Below are 22588 nucleotides of genomic sequence, written 5' to 3'. Positions count from 1 at the left end.
ATGCAAGATGTAGACTGGTACAGTATAACTTCCTACACCAATTATATCTTACGCTACAAAACCTGAAATATCGGAGATGTGTTTTAGATGTGCGATTAAAACAGGAATGTTTTTACCTGTTTGTGGTCATGTAAAGGTGAGGACTTTTTTGGCAGGATATTGCTGAAATATTAACAAGGATAACAGGGGTGGCCTTCGGATGATCTGGAGCTTTTTATCTTTAGGGTTATTTTATTGAAATAAGAAATAAATTAACTAAATTTCAAATTTCGTTTGTCAGAATAGCTTTAACAGTGGTTAAGTGTTTTGCAACTACTTGGAAGTCCAACTCTCCTTTACTGATAGCACAATGGACTGCAGAGATGAAAAGTTGTATACCTATGGAGAAAATTACATACAATCTTAAAAAAAAACGTAGTGGACCTTGCACGGAGACGTGCACTGGCTCACAAAATGGCTGATGAATGTGTGGACCTGTGGGTGACACCAGCCAGGAAGACAGTGAAGTGTGGTGGGAAAGCCAGCCAGTCCCAGGCTGATGTTCCAAATGACATGGGGCCTTGAGATGAGCGCCTAGGGCCCATGTAAATGCAACAGCCACTGCAATCAACCAGTCTTGACTTCAAGGCTTTGATGTGCGTGTTGTTCTTCTCCATACTCACTTAGCACAAACGCTACATTGGTGACCTCGCCAGATCCAATTGGTAGTTGGACCTGAAAATGATGGACCAGGCAGTCTCACTCAAGTTCCCAACGTTTTGGGTGTCACAGCCACACGTGTGGTTCGAGCAGGTTGAGGCTCAGTTCTAGCTTCAACACATTGCTGCTGATGACACCTGCTACTTCTTTGTCATGAGCGCACTCGATCATGACACAGTGGCAAGGGTCGTAGATTTCTTGCAGCAACCTCCGGAGCAAGGCAAATATGTGGCCCTCATAGAGTTGTTAACCTGCACTTTCGTGCTCTCCCGGCATGAGCGCGCTGCTTGCTTGCTGCACATGAACAGATTGGGGGTCATGGCCCGTCTGCCCAAGTGAGCGAGATGCTTGCTTTTACTGAGGGCTCCAAGCCTTGCCTGGTCTTTGAGCAGGTCTTTCTGGAGCAGCTGCCCTAGGATATCTGACTATTGCTCACAGATGAAGATTTCAGTGACCCTCAGAGGGTTGCAGTCTGCGTGGATGTGCTCTGAAGAGGGATACAGTGCCATCATAGACCACATCAGCAGGCCCCACAAACAGCCAACTGCTAAACCAAGACCAACGGAGAGGCAAGTTAATACCTTGGGACAATTCTATTACTATCATCAGTGATGGGATGCGGAGGCCCGTTGATGCTGTCCATCCTGCAGGTTTACGGGAAATGCCTTGGCCAACTGTCGTTGATGGCTATGGTGGTTTCCCACGTGATAGCCTCCTCTACATTTGGGACTCCTTGTCTAGTAGGTGTTTGCAGGTTGACACCAGCGCCGAGATAAGTGTCCTGCCCCCCGCAGACCTCGACACCCACAACGGCAAGCAGGGCCCAGCACTGAGGGCAGCCAACAGCTCCTCCACCCGAACTTTTGGTACCTGCACCATCCCCCTTCAGTTTGGCAACAACCGGTTTACATGGACTTTCACCTTTGCAGCAGTGGCGCAACCGCTCCTGGGGGCCAACTTCCTTTGTGCTGACTTCCTGTTCATAGACTTTAAGGGGTAGCACTTGGTACACACCAGAATTTTCAAACTCTGCCTCTGGGGGAAGCCAAACAACCTTCCCCCCCCACAACCTTGACACTATAATGCCTTCTGACAATTTCGGCCTCATCCTGGCAGAGTTCCCCTTCATAGTGGCTCCACAGTTCTCTGCGGCCAAGCTGAAGCACGGGGTAAGGAATGACGTTCTGACTGAGGGCCCCACACTTCATGCCAGGGCACGCTGGCTCCCTCCTGAAAATCTCAGCCTCGCGAAGAAGAACATGGAGGCGCTAGGGATTATGTGGCGCTCTGACAGTCCCAGGGCTGGGGGGGGTGGGGTGGAGGCCATGTGGTGACTACTGCTGCCTCAACAAGGCCACCACTCCCAACAGATATCCCGTGCCCCACATCCAAGACTTCGCCGCCAAGCTGCATGGGTATTTTCCAAAGTGGACCTCATCCAAGGGTACCACCAAATCCCAGTTCACCCCCAGGATGTCCCCAAGACCGTGATTATAACCCCCTTTGGCCTGTTCGAATTCCTATGCATGGCCTTCAGGCTGAAAAACACAGCACAAACTTTCCAGCAGTTGATGGACGCAGAGGGCCATGACCTCCCATTTACGTTCATCTACTTGGGGACACAGCTCCACCACACCACGGCATACCATCCTCAGGCCAATGGGTGGTGGGGCGATTTCACAAGCACCTGAAGGCAGTCTTGATGACCTGGCTCAAGGGTCCCAATTCGGTGGACAAACTGCCTCGGGTCCTGGTGGCAATTCGCACTGCACCAAAAGAAGTCTTCAACTCCTTGGCGGTGGAGATGGTCAACAGCACACCCTTAGTCATTCCGAGGGAGTTCCTGGTCCCCGCCAAAAGCCCAGAAGACTCCATGGCCACCCTTGAGAACTTGCAGCAAAAACTGGGATCCCTGGTCCTGCAACAACCCCCACCACATGGCCAGCCCAAACATAACATCCCCGTGAACTTAGGCTTGTCAATATGTGTTTGTGCGAAGGGGCGCATACTGGCCACCCCTACTGTGACCCTACAAGGGACCCGATAGGGTCATCAGGGACAACTCCACTTTTGTCCTCAACGTCAGCAATAGGGAGGAGACCTTTACCGTTGTCAGCGTGAAGCTAGCATATCTGGGCTGTAAGCAGCCACTCCTCCCACCCCACACAAGGGCAGACAGCCCAAGTCGACAGACAATGGCCCGATTGCTGGTTTGGGGGTTGGGGGGGGGCGAGGTCATGTAGCAGCCCACACACGGAGACGTAGACTGGCCCACAAAATGGCTGATGAATGCGGCGACCATGCGGACCGGGGTGGGGTGGGGCGATTGACACCGGCCATCATCCCAGGTGACTTCCCATGAGACGTGAAGATGGGGATCTCTGGCAGGAACACCGGCCAATCCCAGGCTGGCATTCCAATGATGCGAGGCCCTGACATCAGCACCTGGGGCCTATATAAACATGATGGCCAGTGCAATAAATCAGTCTCAACTGCAAGGCTCTGGTGTGCGTGTTGTTCTTCTCCACCCCTGCGTAGTGCAGATATATTTAGCAAGATATGGCAGCCCTATAGGGGCCTGATCATGATAATAATCTTGTGGGTGGGTTAATAACCGCATAGGTCAATAGAAATTGAATGGAAGTTAAATCATGGATTAGAAGTCAGAAGAAATTGATGATTGGTCTGGGCAGATAGCGGCATGTTGCAAATATGTCAAAAAATTTAATGTATGGACTTCAAAGTCGACTGGAATATTTTGGCAAGACAGCAGCAGAATAGGCATGACAAAAATCTGGATCATCAATTTATTGAGATTACAAGTGGAAGAAGGATGAATTTTGTGAGACAGCGTATCCATATATTAATTTTAATCACTCCATTATTAATACTGGATCTTAACCTGCCAAGGGTTTAATTCTCAAATTCCATAAGGGCTTCAATTCATCAAAAATTTTGATCATTTGTTCTAATTACCTTCTATAGTTCAGTGTTACAGTTTTGTATGATAATATTTTTGTTTGGTATCTGGGGATTTTTTGCTGTTGAATCCAATGGTGGCCTTGCTTCTGTCTATCTTTAGCCCCTTTTTCACTGGTACATTGTCCCAGGAATTAGCTGGGAATTTACTGGGACAGGGTGTAATGGAAAAGGAACACTGTCCAAACACCATGTCAAATGACGTCATTTCACGCCGGGGATTAACTGTCTTTACCCCTACTCATAACCCTGGTGTTTGCTGACGCCGGCATGTTAATAAAACCAGCAGAAAAGGGACAACAGAAAGTCACCCTTTTCCAGCTGAAGATAGAACTGTCTGGTCCCTGGAAATGAGTGTGTTCAGTGGAAAAGCAATTAGTCTCCCAGTTAAGGGTGGCCCAGTGGAAATGGCACTAAGGGCTTCCTAATGTGGGACACTGCATGGCCAATTAACTGGGATGCCAGTGGAAAAAAGGCTTATGCCTTTCATGGATCTCTGGTTACACAATGCTATCCAGTTCTGACCTTTCTACCTCCAGTTTGTTGTTGTTTCTTTGGCTGTGTTGCCTTCTACCCAGGCACTAAATTCTGGAATTCTCTTGTAAAAGCCACTCTGCCTCTTCACGCTTCTCCCTTCAAGACATTCTTTAAAGACTGCCAATCTAACGAAACATTTGTTGTTGTATCCAGTGTTACAACAACAAACAAACACTGGTAGAATGGTTCTGTTCTGCTAATCAGTCATGGTCTGATCTTATTGCGGTGTGTTTCGGACAAATCCCTGACACTGGTCTTGTGCTTGTTAAACAAGGCAAGATGTTTTCAAGCCTGAGCCAAACCCAAACTGACTGCAGTCCGTTCTGATTTGCCTCAAATTAATCTGCCTAATAAATAGACCAGGTTGGCTCCTATTACCAACTGTATAATTTAGACCTACTGTGGCGTCCTGCTGCCATGGCGTTTGGGCCGGTGCTTCGGGTGACGAGTGCAACCAAAGGCCAGCAGCCTGCGCAGTGGCACTGGCCCCAACAAGCGAACCAGTGGGTGAATGGCAAGAGCTGCTTAAAAGCCAGCAACCCCAAAATGGTGCTGGCCTTGCTGCAGAGCCAGCAGACAGGAACAGGCGGGGAAGAAGGGCATTGTTATGCTGGAAAGTACTCACGTGTGGGAAACCTGCTTATGTTATGCATAATGTGACATCAGCCAAGCGGGGCCACGGCGGGAACAGTCGAAGTAGAATAAAGTCCTTAACTTGACTACACTACGCGCGTGTGACTTCTTTCGAAAAGCACACGGCTGCAGTTGATGACCCCGATGGTTTAGACAGCATCTAAACCCAGCAATGAGTGAACAGTCAGCACGGTCGCTCTCAAGTTGCCGACCTTCTGGTCGAATTGAGCTTGTGTGTGGTTTGACCAGGGTGAGGTGCAGTTCCAGATTTGGCAGATCACAGCAGAATCCACATGGTACTACTACATGGTGAGTGCCCTGGACCAGGACTCAGCAGGCTGGGTGGCCAACATCATCCAGGAACCCCCATTAGAAGGCGTGTACACCACCTTCAAAGACTTGCTGATCGAGACCCTCGGGCTATCACGGTGTGAGAGAGAGGCACGTCTGCTTCACTTGGTCGGGCTAGGGGACAGGCAGCCATCAGCCCTCATGAACAAGATGCTGCCCTTCTGGGCAAACATGAGCCCTGCATCTTGTTTGAGCAGGCATTCCTGGATCGACTGCTCCTGGCTGACACGGGTTTCAGTGAACCCCAGAAAGTCACAGCACGAGCAGCTGTTCTGTGGAAACAGAAGAGAGAGTGCTCAGCAGCCGTGGGGCTCGTCACTAAACCCTGCAGCCAGACCCATACAGAGCCACCGATGGAACAGCAGTGCTCCTGAGATGACCAGTGGTGTTGCTACCACCTGAGGAGGTGCTGGAGCCTGGACGCCAGTGCAGGGCGTCATGTACATTTCAGGGAAAGGCCGGGGCCAGCTGTCGCTAATGGCCGCAATGGCTGGCCACCAAGACAGCCTCCTGTACATTTTGGACTACCAGTCCGGACGATGCTTCCTCGTAGACACAGGAACAGAGGCCAGCATCTTGCCCCTGTTGGGTCAGAACACCAGGAATAGGCAGTTGGGCCCCACACAGGGCTGCCAACAACAGCACAATTCAGACCTATGGTACCCACAACGTCCAACTGCAGTTGGGAGGCAGCCTCTTCTCATCGGTGTTCACGCTGATTGCAGTGGAACAGTCACTCCTCGTGCCCACAGCCCTCTAGTGGACCTCAAGGGAAGAAGATTGGTCCAAGCCAAGACTTTTTAAACCTTCTGCCTCAAAGACACCAGGCTCACAGCACTCCATCTGGACTTCATACTGAGATCGGACAATGAGTATGCCAGGATCCTGACTGTATTCCTTGCAGTGCTCACCTCCCAATTCACCACTGTGATCCCCCGACATGGAGTACAGCACCACATCCTGACCGAGGGCCCGCTGCTCCACTCAAGGGCAAGATGCCTTCCTCCAGAGAAGCTCCAGCTGGCGAAGGAGGAATTCGGGAAGCTGGAGGACCTCGGCTCATGGATTTCTCCCCTTCACATGGTACTCAAAGCAATTGGGGGCTAGCGACCATGCAGTTACGACCTCCAGCTCAACGAGGCCACAACACCGGATCAATACCCCGTACTGCACATCCAGGACTTCATGGCTAACCTGCACAGGGCAAGGATTTTCTCCAAGGTGGCCCTCGTGCAAGGATATCATCATATCCCAGTACACTCTGATGATATCTCCAAGTCCGCCATCATCACCCTTTTTGGCCTCTTAGAATTCCTGCGAATGCCATTCAGGCTGAAGAAAGGTGCACAGACCTTCCAACGACTCATGGACGCAGTGGGCTGAGACCTGGATAGCTCCTTCATGTACCTGGATGACATCCTGGTGGCAAGCAGGAACCAACAGGAGCATATGGCACACCTCCACAACCTCTATACCTGACTAAACAAGTTCAACCTGACGATCAACCCAGCCAAATGCTGGTTTGGATTGGAGGCCATCGACTTTCTGGGCCACAGGATAACCAGGGAAGGAGTCATACCACTACTCAATAAAGTCGAGGCCATCCAGAAGTTCCCCAAAAAACCCAACCTGACTAAGGGACTACAGGAGTTCGTGGAGATGATCACAGGTTCATCCCCTCAACTGCCCTTGTTTGCTCGGATGGCAGGCAAGGCAAAGGACATCTGGGATAAGGAGTCACCAGAAGCCTTCATGAAGGCCAAGAAAACCCTGGTGGATGCCGCTCTCCTGGCACATCCAACGGCCCTGACAGTGGATGCTTCTGGAACAGCAAACGGCAGAGTTCTGGAGCAGCAGATTTAAGGAAGTTGGCAGCCGCTGGCTTTCTTCAGCAAATGTCTGCGGCCTCTGGAACTGAAGCACAGGGCTTTTGACAGAGAGCTACTGGCGCTGTACTTCGCCATCTGCTACTTCAAATACTTCCTAAAGGACGGGTCCTTCATGGCTTTCACAGATCGCCTTGGCTAAGATCTCGGACCCCTGACCGGCCTGCCGGTAATGACACCTGTCTTACATCTTTGAGTACACCACAGATGTAAGGCACGTCTCCGCCATGGGCAACGTAGTGACTGATGCACTGACCTGGTAAAGTATTCACGTGCTATCACGGGAGTGGACTTCATGGCACTGGTGCAGCAGAAAGATAAGGAGATGTCCAATACAGGACTGCAGCTCCAGGACATCCCAGTCGCCACAGGTAACACTACCACTCCTGTGTGATGTTGCCACAGTCAGGTCAGACCCATCGACCCGACGGCTTGGTTTTCAATTCCATCCATGGACTGGCTCACCCATCCATCAGGACCACGGTTCTGCTGGTGACCAGCAAATATGTGTGGCATAGATTGCGGAAACAGGTCAGCAGATGGGCAAAGGCATGCACTCATTGCCAAACAACCAAGGCACAGCAGCACACCAAGACCCCCCCTCAGCACTTCGAGCCTGCAGAATGAAGGTTCGGCCACATCCACATGGACATAGTAGGACCTTTGCTGGTATCTCAGGGTTTCTGCTATCTGTTCACGATGGTCAACCGCTTCACCAGGTGGCCAGAAGCAGTCCCGTTGGCAGACCTTGTGCGCCAGGGCCCTCATCTCGTCCTGGATGGCACGGTTCGGGTCACTGTCCCACATCACATCCAACAGAGGGGTCCAGTTCACCTCCAGTCTGGTCCAACCTCGCTAGCCTGTGGGATGCTCAGCTGCATCACATAACGGCTTACTACCCACAGTCCAATGGGTTGGTGGAGCGCTTCCACGGGTACCTCAAAACTGTGCTCATACCAGACTCCAAGGACCAAACTGGGTAGACAAGTTACCATGGGCACTGTTGGGCATCCACATGGCACCCAAAGACGACCTCAACACCTCTTCGGCCAAACTCGTCTACGGAGCTCCACTGGTAGTCCCGGGAGAATTCGTACCATTCCCAGGCGAACAGCAGGATGACTCTGCAGCCTTCCTACGAAGGCCAAGGGAAAGAGTCGGCAACCTGGCTCCGATTCTACCTTCCAGGTACGGTCATGTGAGGACCAACATACCCAAAATAATCTCTTTACTATCTATTTGTTTTAATCTAGCGGGCACAAGTTCAGATCAGGATCTCTTCATTCATTATGGTAGCCACTGGAAAATGTTCCAAATATAGTTTTTACACAGCTGCTGCATGACAGGAAATTTTGGAAAATTTCCTGCCATGCAGGCTGTGTAAAAACTTTGGAAGGGAAATGAGTGACTTATTCCAGTTCCAAAGTTTTTCCAGCGGTAGCCCTAGACATTTTTGCGGACTGCCTGATGTCTAAACTGAACTGGAGATGGTCCGCAACAATGGGCTGAATGAATAGGATAATCCTGATCTGTATGTCACTGCAACTGAGGTATTTTAGTGTAAACGTCCTTCCTGTTTGAACAGCCACTACAGAGGGTAAGTGTGAAAATTATTGATGGGAAATTATTGCGACAGCTGCTTAAAAACCATAAAAGCCACAGACCAACACTATAATCCATCAAACACTTATTCAGTCTGAAAAGTTTCATCGTATTTGACAATTGTCAATAAAGTAGGCAGGTTACTGAAACAGCCAGACCAGCCCATAATGGGATTTGGCAATCCTTTACAATCTGAAGTAAAAATCCTATAATCCTTATTGACCCTTAAGACACCCTGAAGTAGGCAGGAACACCATAGTACTTAGTACAGGGAGGCTGAGAAAGGGCAGGAAATGTAATCCTGTCAGTGATCTTAGCCTCTCATGTCGGAAGAGAAAGTGCTTTACAGGGAGTATAGGATGTGTGAACGACATCACCACAAATTAGCACAGTGTGGTCCAGGAATAGAAAAGCATTTTTATCTTGGAACACCCACATTCATTTTAAAAAAGCTAATAATATATAAAATATACTTAAGCTGTTGTGGTTTAAAATTGATTTTGGTGCAACATGTGTCATGTTGATCATCTTACTCCATTCGGAAACCCGCGGGGACCAGAGAACTGGACAGATTGGCTGATTTACCCAATTGTGTGAAATGCTGAAGAGATATGATGCAGAGACTATTAAAAAGAAAATTACTGGCTGAGCCCACACTGTATTTGTGGAAATTTGGACAACAAACCAGAGAAAGCATAATGCATCCACAAGTGTTAGATTAGTTTCATTTATTGTATGAACATTATAGTATCTGCTTTAGTAAGGATTATTAAATAATTTGGCCTAGTGAAAGTCAGTTCATATTCACCCATTGGCTTTTTCGTTCTTCAATGAAGATAGAGATGCCGTCTTGAATCGGAATCCACGCAAGTGCTGTATTCAATTGGAATCTCACTCACTAGCAGCTTGCATTTATGTAGTTCCTCTAATGTAATGTTGTCAAACATCTCAGGATATTTCATAAACATGTACCTAACCACAGATGAGTAGAGGGAACCAAGAAGTTACTAGAAGGTTGTTGTACATAAAATCTTGAGGGGGGAAAAAAGAGTTGGAATGCCAGTTCATTCAAAATTATGTAGATAGGTTTTTTCGGTTTTACCTACCTGACGTTTATGAGAGGTGCAGATTCCTTGTCCACTTTTAGAGTGAAATGACAGCAAGCAAAAGCAAACAAAAGTTTTGCAATATATACCCAGAGTTCTGAATAATTAACTTTTATTAGAACACTACAGCACAGAAACAGGCCCCTTCAGCCCTTCAAGGGCATTACTGAATCATTTTTCTGCCTAGTTCCACTGATCTGCACCCAATCCTTAGCCCTCCATACCTCTCTCATCCATGTATCTGTCCAAATTCCTCTTTAACAATAAAATTGAGCCTGCAATCATGACCTCAGCTGGCAGCTTGTTCCACACTCCCACCACTCTCTGTGTGAAGAAGTTCCCCCTTATATTCGCCCTAAACTTTTCCCCTTTCACTTTTAACCAATTTCATCTAGATTGTATCTCACCTTCCCTTGGTGGAAAAACCTATCTACATTTACTCTGTCTACCCCCCTCATAATGTTAAATACTTCTATCAAATCTCCCCTATTCTCCAGGGAATAGTCCTAACCTGTTTAACTCAGTTCCTGAAATCCAGACAACATCCTAGTAAATCTTCTCTGCACTCTTCTCTATCTTATTGATATCTTTGAAATTTATGGAAATTTGGCCTCACCAATGTCTAATACAACTTTACCAAAACATCCCAACTCCTGTACTCAATACTTTGATTTATGAAGGCCAATATGCCAAAAGCTCTCTTTACAACCCTATTGACCTGTATGCCATTTTCAGGGAATTATGTATCTGTATTCCCTGGTCCCTCTGTTCTACCACACTCCTCAGAGCCCTTCCATTCACTGAATACCCCCTTTCTTGGTTTGACCTTCCAAAATGCAACACCTCACATCTGTCTGTATTAAATTCCATCTCCCATTTTTCAGCCCATTTTTCCAGCTGGTCTACAAGCTTTGAAAACATTCGCTGTCCACAATCCTCCAATCTTAGTGTCATCTGCAAACTTGCTGATTCAATTTACCACGTTATTATTCCAGATCATTGATGTAGATGACAAACAACAATGCTCCCAGCACCGATCCTTGAGACACACCACTAGTCACAAGCCTCCTGTCTGAGAAGCAATCGCCCTCCACTACTCTCTGGCTTCTCCCATCCAGCCATTGTTGAATCCAGTTCACTACTTCACTTTGAATACCTAGAATCTGAACCTTCCTGACTAACCTCCCATGTGGGACCTTGTCAAAGGCCTTTCTAACATCCATGTCAACTTTCCTGGTAACCTCCTTAAAAAACTCTTTCTGATTGGTTAAACATGACCTACCACTCACAAAGCCATGTTAACTATTTCTAATCAGTTCCTGGCTATCTAAAGAATTGTATATCCAATATCTTAGAACACCATCCAATAATTTACTTTCTCCTGACGTCATGTTCACTGACCTATAATTTGGAACCTTTTTTAAACAATGGAACAATGTGAGATGCCCTCCAATCCTCTGGCACCATAAATTTTAGAACATTTTAAATATTTCTGCCAGATCCCCTGCAATGTTTATACTAGCCTCACTCAATGTCCAAGGGAATATCTTATCAGGCCCTGGGGATTTATCCATCCTTGTATGCTTTAAGACAGCAAGCACTTCCTCCTCTTTAATCTGTATAGGTTTCATGACCTCACTGTTCGTTTTCTTTAAATTAAATTTAAATTTAGACTTACAGCATGGTACTACCCATGACTTTGTGCCAGTTTCCTGAGTGAATACTGATGAAAAAATATTTAAAATCTACGATCTTAAGCCATCTCTTTTGGGTCTATACAAAGCTGAACTCTCTGATCTTCGAGAGGACCAATTTTGTCCCTTATTATCTGTTTACTCTTAATATATCTGTAGAAACCCCTAGGATTTTCCTTCACATTGTCTGCCAAAGCAGTCATATGTCTTTTTTTTTGCCTTCCTGATTTCTTTCTTGAGGTCTATTTTCCATTTTTTTATACTCTTCAAGTACTTCATTTGCTCCATGTTGCCTATATCTGCTATAAACCTCTTCTTTCGAACCAGTTCTCCAATATCCCTTGATATCCAAGGTTCCATACACCTGCTAACCTTGCCTTTAATACTGACAGGAACATACAAAATCTCTACTCTCAAAATTTCACCTTTGACAATCCTCAACTTACCTCGCACATCCTTGCCTGAAAACAACATCCCAATCTATGATTTCTAGATCCTTTCTCATTTCCTCAAAATGAGCCTTTCTCCAATTTAGAATCTCAACCTGAGGCCCAGACCTATCCTTATCCATAATTAACTTGAAACTAATGGCATTATGATCACTGGATCCAAAATGTTCCCCTACACATACTTCTGTCACCTGTCCTATTTTGTTCCCTAAAAGGAGATCCAGTATTGGGACCTCTATATATTGATTTAGAAAACTTTCCTGAACACATCTTACAAATTCCAACCTATCCAGTCCTTTTCCAGTATGGGAGTCCTAGTCAATATATGGAAAATTAAAATCCCCTACTATCACAACCTTATGTTTTCTGCTATCTCTGTCTAGCTGTCTGCTATCTCTCTACAACTTTGCTCCTCCAATTCTCGTTGACTATCGGGCCGTCTAGAATTCAATCCCATGTGTGTGGTCGTACCTTTCCTGTTTCTCAGCTCCATCCGTATAGCCTCAGTAGATGAGCTCTCTGGTCTATCCTGCATAAGAACAGTTGTAATATTTTCTCTCACTAGCAATGCCACTCCTCCCCTATTATCCCTCCCCCTCTATCATGTCTGAAACAATGGAACCCCGGAACATCAAGCTGCCTCTCCTGCAACCAAGTCTCACTAATAGCAATGATGTCACAATCCCACGAGCAATGCCACTCTTCTCACTTTCATTTCCCCCCCCCCCACCTCGTTCTATCACATCTGAAGCAATGGAAGCCCAGAACATTGAGCTCCAGTCCTGCCAATCTAAGCTCGTCTGCCTTTCCTTCAAAACTACTTGCATTGAATTAGATGCACCTGAGAACATTTCTACCACCTGTTGACTTCTAACAGTGCCCTTATAAACTCGTCTAATCTTGGGAAATACAGTATAGTTTTAATTCCCACGCTTCAAAAACTGCTTTTGAGATATTGGGAGAATTGCAGTGAGCTTCTTCAAAAGTTGATCAAAAGTACATGTCAATCTAAACAGGACACTATGCAAATCAAAAGAGTTTGATTGTTCATGGACAAGAAGATGGTAAGCTACCTCTTTTAACCTCGATGGTGTTGAAAGTACTCTCTCAGCCCTGATGGGTAAGGTGTTCCAGGGGACACGAGCAAAAAAACAAATTACAGCTCGAGGATCTCAGCAGTTCAAACAGCATTCATGAAGGAAAATGGATGCTCTCAGACAGGGGTGGCCAAACTTGCTTAACACAAGAGCCACATGCAATAAACTTACGATATTTGAGAGCTGCAAGACATTTAAAAAATTACATGCACATTTTTACTCTTACAGACACATTTTGTTACAAAAATATTAAGAAATGCATGTACATAATATTTATTCATGTCTGTAGTTTTTTAAAACTGCTAATTTGTATTATTTTCAATAATCAAAAAAGTACATATATACATACCAAATATTTTCCAAATCCTGACTGATTTTCTGTGGCAATCTCTGCCCAAGGAAGCTGTAGAGGCTGCCTCATTAAATTATTTTAAGATATAGTAAGATAGATCTTTGCATTGTAGGAGAATATAGGGTTATGGGGGGGAAAGTTAGATCTGGGTCATTAGGATGTGAGTACTTTCATTGAATGTGGGAGCAGGCTCAATGGGACAACTTGTGCTCCTGTTTCTGATGTGTTCTCTTTGCTGCCACTGGTCTCTGCACAATGCAGGAAGTGTCTCAATGCAAAGGTGCCTCCTGCAGCAGGGTGAGGCCAGGGGGCCCACAGCTCTGCTCCTCCCCCTCCTTCCCTCCGTTGTCTCTTTCCAGTCGCTGGCAGGATGGGTAGAGCAGCTGATTGGAGCGGAGGCTGGGGTTTGGAGCGGTCTATCCTCTTCACTGACTGGTGCTGACTCCATCTGGTGGGGCCAGGGCTTGCCCTTGGCCACTGACAGGACCTTCACTTCTGCTTTCTGCTCCAGCTCTGTCCAAGCTTGGCACCTGGATGAGATCAGCATTGAGGACTCTCTCCAGCCACTCCTCCCTGTCTCCATCATCTTGCTTCCCCCCTCCCAGAGTGCCTGCCTTGGACACTCCCCCCCCCCCCCCACCTTGGGGCTTTCCTGGCCCAGCCCTGGCTTCCCGACATCTGCGGCTCTCCCTGCAGAGGATCCCCAGCTTTGCCTGACCCTCCAACTGCACACCCCACTTTGGCAATGCTCTGCTGTGGTGTGGCCAGGCTCAAGTGAGGAAAACCCGACTCTGGTGTGCGCTGCTTGCTCTGCTCCTCTCTCCAGGGGTTGTCCCTCCATTGCCCACTCCCACTTCCTTCTCCTTGTCACGTAGCCTGGGCTGTGATCATCCTAGAGCCCCGTGGTCTGGCTGCAGGGATTTGGAGTGTCCTGGGCCAGCTTCAGGAATGCTGGTATCTTCTCCAGCCAACATATTTTCACAAGCCACACATCACACGTTGAAGCCTGCGGCTCAAGAGCCATGGTTTGGCCACTCTTACTCTAATGCATTGATTATGAAGAAATTGTTAAGTAGCCAAGTGGAAATTTGCGTGTTGGAAGAAAATCTATAGTTCCCATGACCTTTTATCTTTTCCTTATGCAGATGATTGATATACGATGGAAATCATACTCCCACCTGCTCTTTCACTAAGAATATCTGTGCAGTTAAGTTCTGGTGAATGGTAACTCCAAAGATGGTAATAATGATGGAAGAGATAATGGTTAGGGGTGGGGGGGGGGTGGGGGGTAGTTGCCTTGATAATTGTAATGCTGTTAAATGAATTGCCTAAAATTACCTTTATGGAGATTACTGTGTAGCACACGTGGAGCATAATGGTACATGCCATTTATCAGTTTAAACTTGCATGTTGACCTGGCCCTGCACCATACAAGGATAGACTTCTGTATTATCTGAGATGGAACTGAACAAATGGACTCAGCGCTAAGCACTCCAAAATCAAAGACCTTCCATTCACTTGACGGTCTGAAGTTTATTTATGGATAATTGTTGCTCACCATTAGCAAGATGACAGACCTCTGATTTGATAAACTGGTTACACAAGACAATGAAGACCTTTGCTTCCTCAATACTTTTGAGTGTATTTTATGGATTTTGCGCTGCTGATCACAAAAGTCTTTAAAATTTCCTATCATGTACTGATTTTTAAGTTACAACATAATTTTGTGATTTCCTGTCATATTTTAAGTCTACTTCAAACATAAAAAACCATAAAGTGCAACATGTCACGTCATTTGAAATCCATTTTCTGCATTCGCACTTGGACTCCTTCCCGGCTGATCTTGGTACCGTCAGTGACAAACATGGTGAAAGGTTACACCAGGACATTGCGACCATGGAAAAGCGGTATCAGGGCAACTGGAATTCATCAAAGCTATTGTTGGTCATTGACACGAGAGGCATCAGATACTGAGTGCAACTGAAAATCAATGGCAAAACATTTTTAGGTCATTTGAACTAACACAATGTGTCAACATCATTGTGATTAAACAGGCTAAATTCAATAAAAATTAATGTTTCTCCAACTTCTTACACGATGCTACAAATCTGAAATTATCTTTAGCCCCTTTTCCACTGATACCCTTTCCCAGGAATTAACTGGAAATTTAGTGGAACAGAGTCCAATGGAAAGGGAACACTGTCTGAACGACGGTGTCATTTCATGCCAGGGATTCCTCTACCCCTACCCCTGGCATTTGCTGACGCAGGCGGGCTGATAAAACCAGTGGAAAAGGGACAGCAGAAAGTCACCCGTTTCAAGTTGAAGGTAGACACTCCAATCCCCAGGGATGAGTTGTGTTCAGTGGAAAAGCAGTCAGTGTCCCAGTTAGGGGTAGCCCAGTGGAAATGGCACAAAGAGCTTCCTATCCCGGGACACTGCATAGCCAAAAGGGGCAGGACCTTCTCAAAAGCCTTCTGAAAGTCCAGATATGCCACATCCACTGGTTTTCCCTTATCCACTACTAGTTACATCCACCAAAAATTCTATAACATTTGTCAGACACTATTTTCCCTTTATAAAACTATGCTGATTCTGTCTGATGATATCACTACTTTCCAAATGTGTTACAATCGCATCTTTAATAATTGACTCTAGCATTTTCCCCACTACCGATGTCAGGCTAATTGGTCTATAGTTTCCCATTTTAACTCTCCCTCCCTTCTTAAAAAGTGGGGTTATGTTAGTCACCCTCCAATCCTCAGGAACTAATCCAGAATCTAAAGAGTTTTGAAAAATTATCACTAATGCATCCACTATTTCTTGGGCTACTTCCTTAAGCACTCTGAGATCCATTCTACCTGACCCTGGGGATTTATCTGCCTTTAATTCCTTCAATTTACCTAACACAACCTCTTGACTTCAGTCCTTCCCTCACATTAGATCCTTGGTTCCCTACTATTTCCTGAAGATTATTTATGTTTTCCTAAGTGAAGACAGAACTGAAGTAGTTATTCAATTGGTTTGCCATGTCCTTGTTCCCCATGATCAATTCATCTGTTTCTGACCGTAATGGGCCCACATTTGCCTTAACTAATCTCTTTCTCTTTACATATCTTCAATAAGTTCATTAACCTCTAGTCAAAATTTGAAAGGGCTTGAGGTCTTTCTTTTCCATTCTATTTTTGCTTGAACCATTAAATCGTTTTCCAAATATTTTTTGTCCCATGTGATGCCATGTCTCAATAAAGAGTTTGGCACAAAATGTTGACCATTCCTTTTTTCCCCACTGATGTTGCTTGAGTCTCTTGAGTTCATCCAGCAGCGTTTGGCTTCAAATTCCAGCATCTCCAGTCTCTGGTGTGATGCTATTGACCCTATGCTGGGAAAATAAACTTTTTATCCTGATGAAAAGCTTTTTTTCTCTCTCTGCTGAATCTAACAATATTGTTGTTTTCCCCTTTTATCATGTTCACGGTAGAAAGCATTTATTTTCTTTGTAAGGATTGTGTTCATTTCTCTCAGCCATTGCCCGCAGTGGCTTTCTCACTACTTAATAAGTTGTGACAGGCCTTACTGTCATTCTGAGGCAGTGTTAGGAATCTTGTAATTTATAGTGGATTGCCTGATTATTGGGTATATGTGCAAATGTATTCCAGATGCATGCTACGTTTCCACATTATTTCCGATCAATTATCTAATTAGCATTTGGTAAAGTAACTGATTTTATCCTTGCATGCAAAAACCAGTTTCAGTGCCACCAAAGATCCAAGATTCTCCTTCCCAATTGAATTGATTTGTTTAGTGCTGTGTATACCAAGATACAGTGAGGGGGAAAAAAAACTTTCCTTTGTATGTTATCCAGACAAGTCAACTCTGAGTTGAGTTCAGAAGGTTGTGCAAAATAAAAGTGCAGCTTAATTGTTACAGAGAAAATGTTGACTTAAAACAGTGCAAGGCAACCTCATTTTACTGATGAGAAATCCATTCAAGAGTCTGCAGGAAAGAAACTGTTCATGTATCAGGGTTTCAAATTTGTCTCATGGGAGCAGGGAGAAGAAGGTGTGACTGGGCTGATGGGTCCTTTCACATTTTGGCTGCTTCCAAGAGTTTTTTTTGGTGGGGAGGGGAATGTAGGGAATGGCACCAGAGCATTGTAACTGTTTGTGAGATGTTCCCAGCAAATCCTCAAATTCATACTTGCATTTCCAATGGCATAATTAGATTCTCAAGTTTGGAAGAATTGGAGGTGAGGCCATTGAAACATCTCTCCTCCCCTCTAATCCACATCAAATGGACACCTTTTGTATGTTTGTCTTTGCCTCTCCCCTGACTTTTCGTTCTTTCTCCCTAGCCTTTTAATTCAGACACCTGCCTGATTTTTACTCGTATCTTGAAGAAGGGCTTAGGCCTGAAACGGCAGTTATACTGAATATACTGCTCCTATGGATGCTGCAAGACCTGCTGAGTTCCTCCAGCATTTCTGTATTTTTGCGTCTGCAGACTTTTGTGTTTTACTACATCCATCCAGGAGCTTGCTGCCCTTCTTTCTGACGACGGGTAACTTGGCTTTGGGTACTTCTAAGAAATAGTGGCACAACAGAGGATGTTTTGAGCTTTTTAGATAGAAGTATTTTGACTGGTGAACAATTTGGTATGGATTTGTAGTTAATAGTGCTGGCCTTGTCATGAGAGGATAGTGCCACTCATGGTCTTTATGTTAGCAGCTACTCTTGTTTAGATCTATGGAATTGTTTCAGAATTTGAATTCCAGAAGAGCTTCTGTTGGAACTGATCCTTTTGATGCCAATTAACCAATTGCATGTTGAAGGCTGGGTTCTGAGAAACTAGACCAGCTTGGTCAAAGCAGGCAGCCACCGGATTTTGTGAATTTGTAGTTAGGAGTTGATGGGTGATTTTAATTTTTTTTGTCCTCTTTTTTGTGATAGAGGTCAGGCCAGTTTATTGCCCATTTCACTAGCTGCTGTGAGTAAGTTTGAGTGGGTACTTTGTTGCAGAGTTTAAAAACTTGTGTAATGGGAGTTTGGACTGTCCGAAATAAGGTAACAGTAGTAGGTTTCCTTTCTCACAGGGATGTTAATTAATAGGTTTGGCTCTTCAATATTACAGCAGCTTTATCATAATTTTTAATATGGAAGAAAGAGCCCTGTCCATAATGACTGTCCCGTCATTCCCTGCATCACCCTATGCCCCTTGATTCCCTTAACGTCCAAAATTCAACCTTGGATGTACTTGACAGCTGGGAGTCCATAGCCTTCTCGAGTAGAACACTTTAAAGATTCAATACCCTTTATTTTGAGGCTGTTTTCATCATGGCTTTATCCAAGGAAACATCTCGCCTTGATCCTGTCAAGCTCTATAAGAATTTTAGACTGTTTCACTGAGATTACCTTTCTTCAAATCTCAGGAGAAACTCCTCATAAACTAAAAAAAAACCAACACGAGAATCCGTCATGATTCTTCACTACACTCCCATTGACCCAGATAATTATTTCCTTGAAATCAGACTCGTATACACCAGGGGCCTTTATAATTTCTGTAAAATGACTTTACTCCCATACGCAAATGTTCTTGAGGTAAAGCTGATGTACTCTTTGCCTTTCTAATTGCTTGGTGTACATCTCCAATGACCTAATTTTGGACCACTGCATTGATGCAATGATCAGGAAAGCACATCAAAGGGAGACAAAAGAAATTTGACATTGGCCCCGTTTTGCAGGAGCATCTTTGAAAGCATTTGCAGGATGCTCCACAGCAAGGTTTGGGAGCTGTTATGCTCCAGATTGAAAGAAGCTGCAGAAAGTGAATAATTTAGACATACAGTATGGTAATAGGCCATTTTGGTCCACGAGACTGCTGCCCAATTAACCAACACCCCTGGTACGTTTTGAATGGTGGGAGGAAACCGGAGCCCCCGGGGAAAACCCACACATACACAGGGGAGCATACAAACTCCTTACAGAGAGTGCGGATTGGAATCCCAGTACCGATCGCTGGTGCTGTAACAGCGTTCCACTGACCATTACGCCAAACTTGCCGCCCTTAAATGTAGTTCAGAACATTTTCCTCGGCTTGACTCAATGTTAAAAAAGCTTCAGACGTGAATTGTTCATCATCAATATTTGACGCATACACATTTAACAATGACCATTGTTCCGCAAACAATTTACAATTAATCATTAGAATTCGACCAGCTGAACCCACCAATGACTCAAGTTCGCACAGTATCTTTTTGTGAATCCAAATCACCACTCCACGTGCTTTAGAATTGAAAGAAGATGAAATTATATGGCCAACCCAATCTCTCTTCAATTTTGAATGTTCTTTTTCAGTTAAGTGTGTTTCCTGCAAAAAAGCTACAATCACTTTCTTTTTTTTTAATATAAGCCAAAACACATTTAATCGGATTATTTAAACCATGAACATTAAAAGTTGCAAAATTCAAAGTAGACATTATTCTAACAATAAACTTTTTTTTTACAAAATAAAGAAAAAAACCCTCTCAATAAAGTAAAGGTCCCCTCAAAAAAAACCCCTAAATTGATAAGCTACAAAAAAAACCCTCCCAACAAACAGAAAACGATTACACAAGTACAAGAAAAATGTATATATACCCCCAAACTACAAAAGAGTAGTAACTCCCCAATTAACTGGGTATGGGGGAAAAAAACCCCCACAGGTGGCAGATGACTTCCAAAAGCTTCAGCGTCATCCTCCCCCCCAGTTGGACTTACAAAATCATAAGTCTGAATCAAATCATAATCCCAATGAATTCAGTCCCAAAGCTTGTTCCAGATCATCGATATCAATCAAGCTCTTTGACATATCTGCCTTCCCATTCCCATTCTTCTTATCTGACGTCTTTCGCTTAGGAGAAGAATGCCTTTCAGTGGCCCTGTTCGGCAAAGAATTAGCAAAAATTAAAGTATCGTGATCATTCTCAAAAAATTGTGATTGGAATTTGCCGTAGAAAATCTTCAACATAGCGGGATATCGAAAAGAAAATTTATGTCCCTTTCTCCAAAACACCTCTTTCGCTGAATTGAATTCTTTACATCTCTTAATAATCTCCGGACTTAAATCAGGATTAAAAAAAAAGACCTTATTACCTTGCACCGTCAATGGAGACTGATATCTATGTGCATATTGCACCGCAACTCGCAAAATTGTCTCCCTGTCTTGATGTTTCCCTGGCTTTGTATGAATTGATGATTTTTCATTGGATCTCTACTCTGTAATTGTGCTCTTGTCATTTATGTGACTGTTAGACTGCTTGCAGATCAACCCTTCTCACTATTACCAGTTAAAACATGATAGATAAACTCACTCACTTAAACTTGCCTGACATTTGTGTATGATGCCCAAGACCCACTGAGCACTAAATCTTTTGCTCCCTCAGCATTTTGAAAGTGTTTTTTTTAACCAAAGCAGGTGATCAAATCTTTTCCACACATTTGAAGCATAATCTGGGCTTCATTTAATAATTAATTTGAAAGATGACATTTCCAAACTGTCCTGGAGAGTGAGGGCAAATTTTAAACTGAAGCTTTTGGTCATAACATAAACCCTCAACCTCCAACTTGCATGCAAGAGATAGCGTTTTGATCAGTAACCACTTTTCATATCCAGGTGTTTAAACCTGAATTCAAACTGCAGTAAAATCCTTGTTATCTGGAATTCAAGCAACTGGCAAAAAAATTGTGGCAAATAAATAGGTAAAAAAATACGGAAGTTTAAAATTGGCATGCCTTGCCGTTAGTTCGCCAATCTCACAACAAGCAATTTCAAGTAACCAGAAAATTTGCTTATCCAGCATCTACCAATCTCCAAAGGTACTGGATACCGGGAGTTTTACTGTATTGGAATTTGAGCCTGTATTCATTGCATTTCAGTTCAATCAACTTATGCTACCTCTTAATTGCCAGTGTTATTTGCTGAAACCCCTGCTAGAAGATGGTAGTAACGGTTAAATCTCTTCATCCCAAATAAGATTGCTTATTCATTTAGGACTGTGGACATGGGGATTATTAATGTTTACCACTGGGAAAGAGGTCCGGACGGAATCTTTGCAAAGAAAATCAGGTTGATTTTTGTGAATACCACAACTGACTTGCCGCTATTTCTCTGATTATGGGTGAAGAAGCAGTAAGATAAAATGAAGATGTGCTTTACCTGGGCATGCTTTTCGTTTATTGCTTGGAAATGTGTATTTTTGTTGTGGAAGGGCGACATGTTTAGCACAACTTTAATACAGCACCAGCGACCGGGGTTCGAATCCGGGCTGTCTGTAAATACGTTCTTCCTGTGTCTGTGTAGGAATTCTCTGGGTGCTCTGGTTTCGACCCACCCTTCAAAATGTATGGGAGTTCTAGATTAATTGGGGTATTTGAGCAGCACGGGCTCATGGGCCAGAAGGGCCTGTTACCATGCTGCATGTCTAAATTTAATTTAAATTCTTTTTAAATGCACAGAAATTGGCCCTTCAGCCCCTGATGTCTATGCAGATCATGATACCCAAATGAAGCTAAAACTCTGCTGCTTGTAAAAGAGCATATTCCAGCATTATACTAAAATCCATCAGTCTTGGTTGTGATTGGTATGTTGCATCTACAATTCATGGGGAGAGAGGTCTTGATCTCCACTGCCTTTTGAACATTCCCCTGAGATGCCTGTCTTTAACATTAGGCATATACCCCTTTCTCTTGCTACTGAATCTGCCAAATAATTTCAGTATCTTGAACTTCTTTAGCTCACCCCTTAACAAACCTGCTCTAGGGAACACAAGCCGTCATAGAAATAGCCTATGTCTCTCTTAAGTTCTTGCTGACCATCAGCTATCCATTTACACAAATACTATTTCATTCTTCTTGCATTCCCATGAACTCCCCCCAGATTCACCTAATGAGGGGCAATTTGCAGTGGCCACTGAACCAACCAGACAGTGGGTCTTTGGGGTGCAGGAGGAAACACGCAGCAATAAGGGCAATGCACAAACTCCATGCTGAGAGCACCAGAGGTTGGAATTGAACTTGGCACTCTGAGTCTGGGACTTTGCCATAAAATCTGTCTCTCATGCCAGTGCATATTGTCAAAATGTCCTATCTTTTGAGTTTTGCATAAAAAAATTCCAATGCATGGTTCTGAAGAGTAGGAGGGAAGTCCCACTCAATATTTATCCTTCA

At 44.5% G+C, this 22588-nt stretch overlaps 1 protein-coding gene and 1 long non-coding RNA gene across 4 annotated transcripts in view; one reads left to right on the top strand and one right to left on the bottom strand.

Annotated features, from left to right (window-relative positions):
• LOC138761580 (INO80 complex subunit D-like) overlaps positions 1 to 22588 on the top strand; it is a 186804-nt gene that overhangs the window by 30762 nt on the left and 133454 nt on the right. The gene's annotated exons all lie outside the window — the stretch shown is intronic.
• On the bottom strand, positions 14850 to 20786 carry LOC138760042 (uncharacterized). The gene is made up of 3 exons (XR_011355348.1): positions 20516 to 20786; positions 19611 to 19751; positions 14850 to 15365 (listed from the first exon to the last, which is right to left on the bottom strand). It is a non-coding gene; the product is annotated as an uncharacterized lncRNA (long non-coding RNA).

This window comes from Narcine bancroftii, chromosome 4 (genome assembly GCF_036971445.1).
Source record: "Narcine bancroftii isolate sNarBan1 chromosome 4, sNarBan1.hap1, whole genome shotgun sequence".
Taxonomy (NCBI): Eukaryota; Metazoa; Chordata; class Chondrichthyes; order Torpediniformes; family Narcinidae; genus Narcine; species Narcine bancroftii.
Note: the sequence above shows the minus strand (reverse complement) of the source record. Positions and strands in the feature narration are given on the sequence as shown.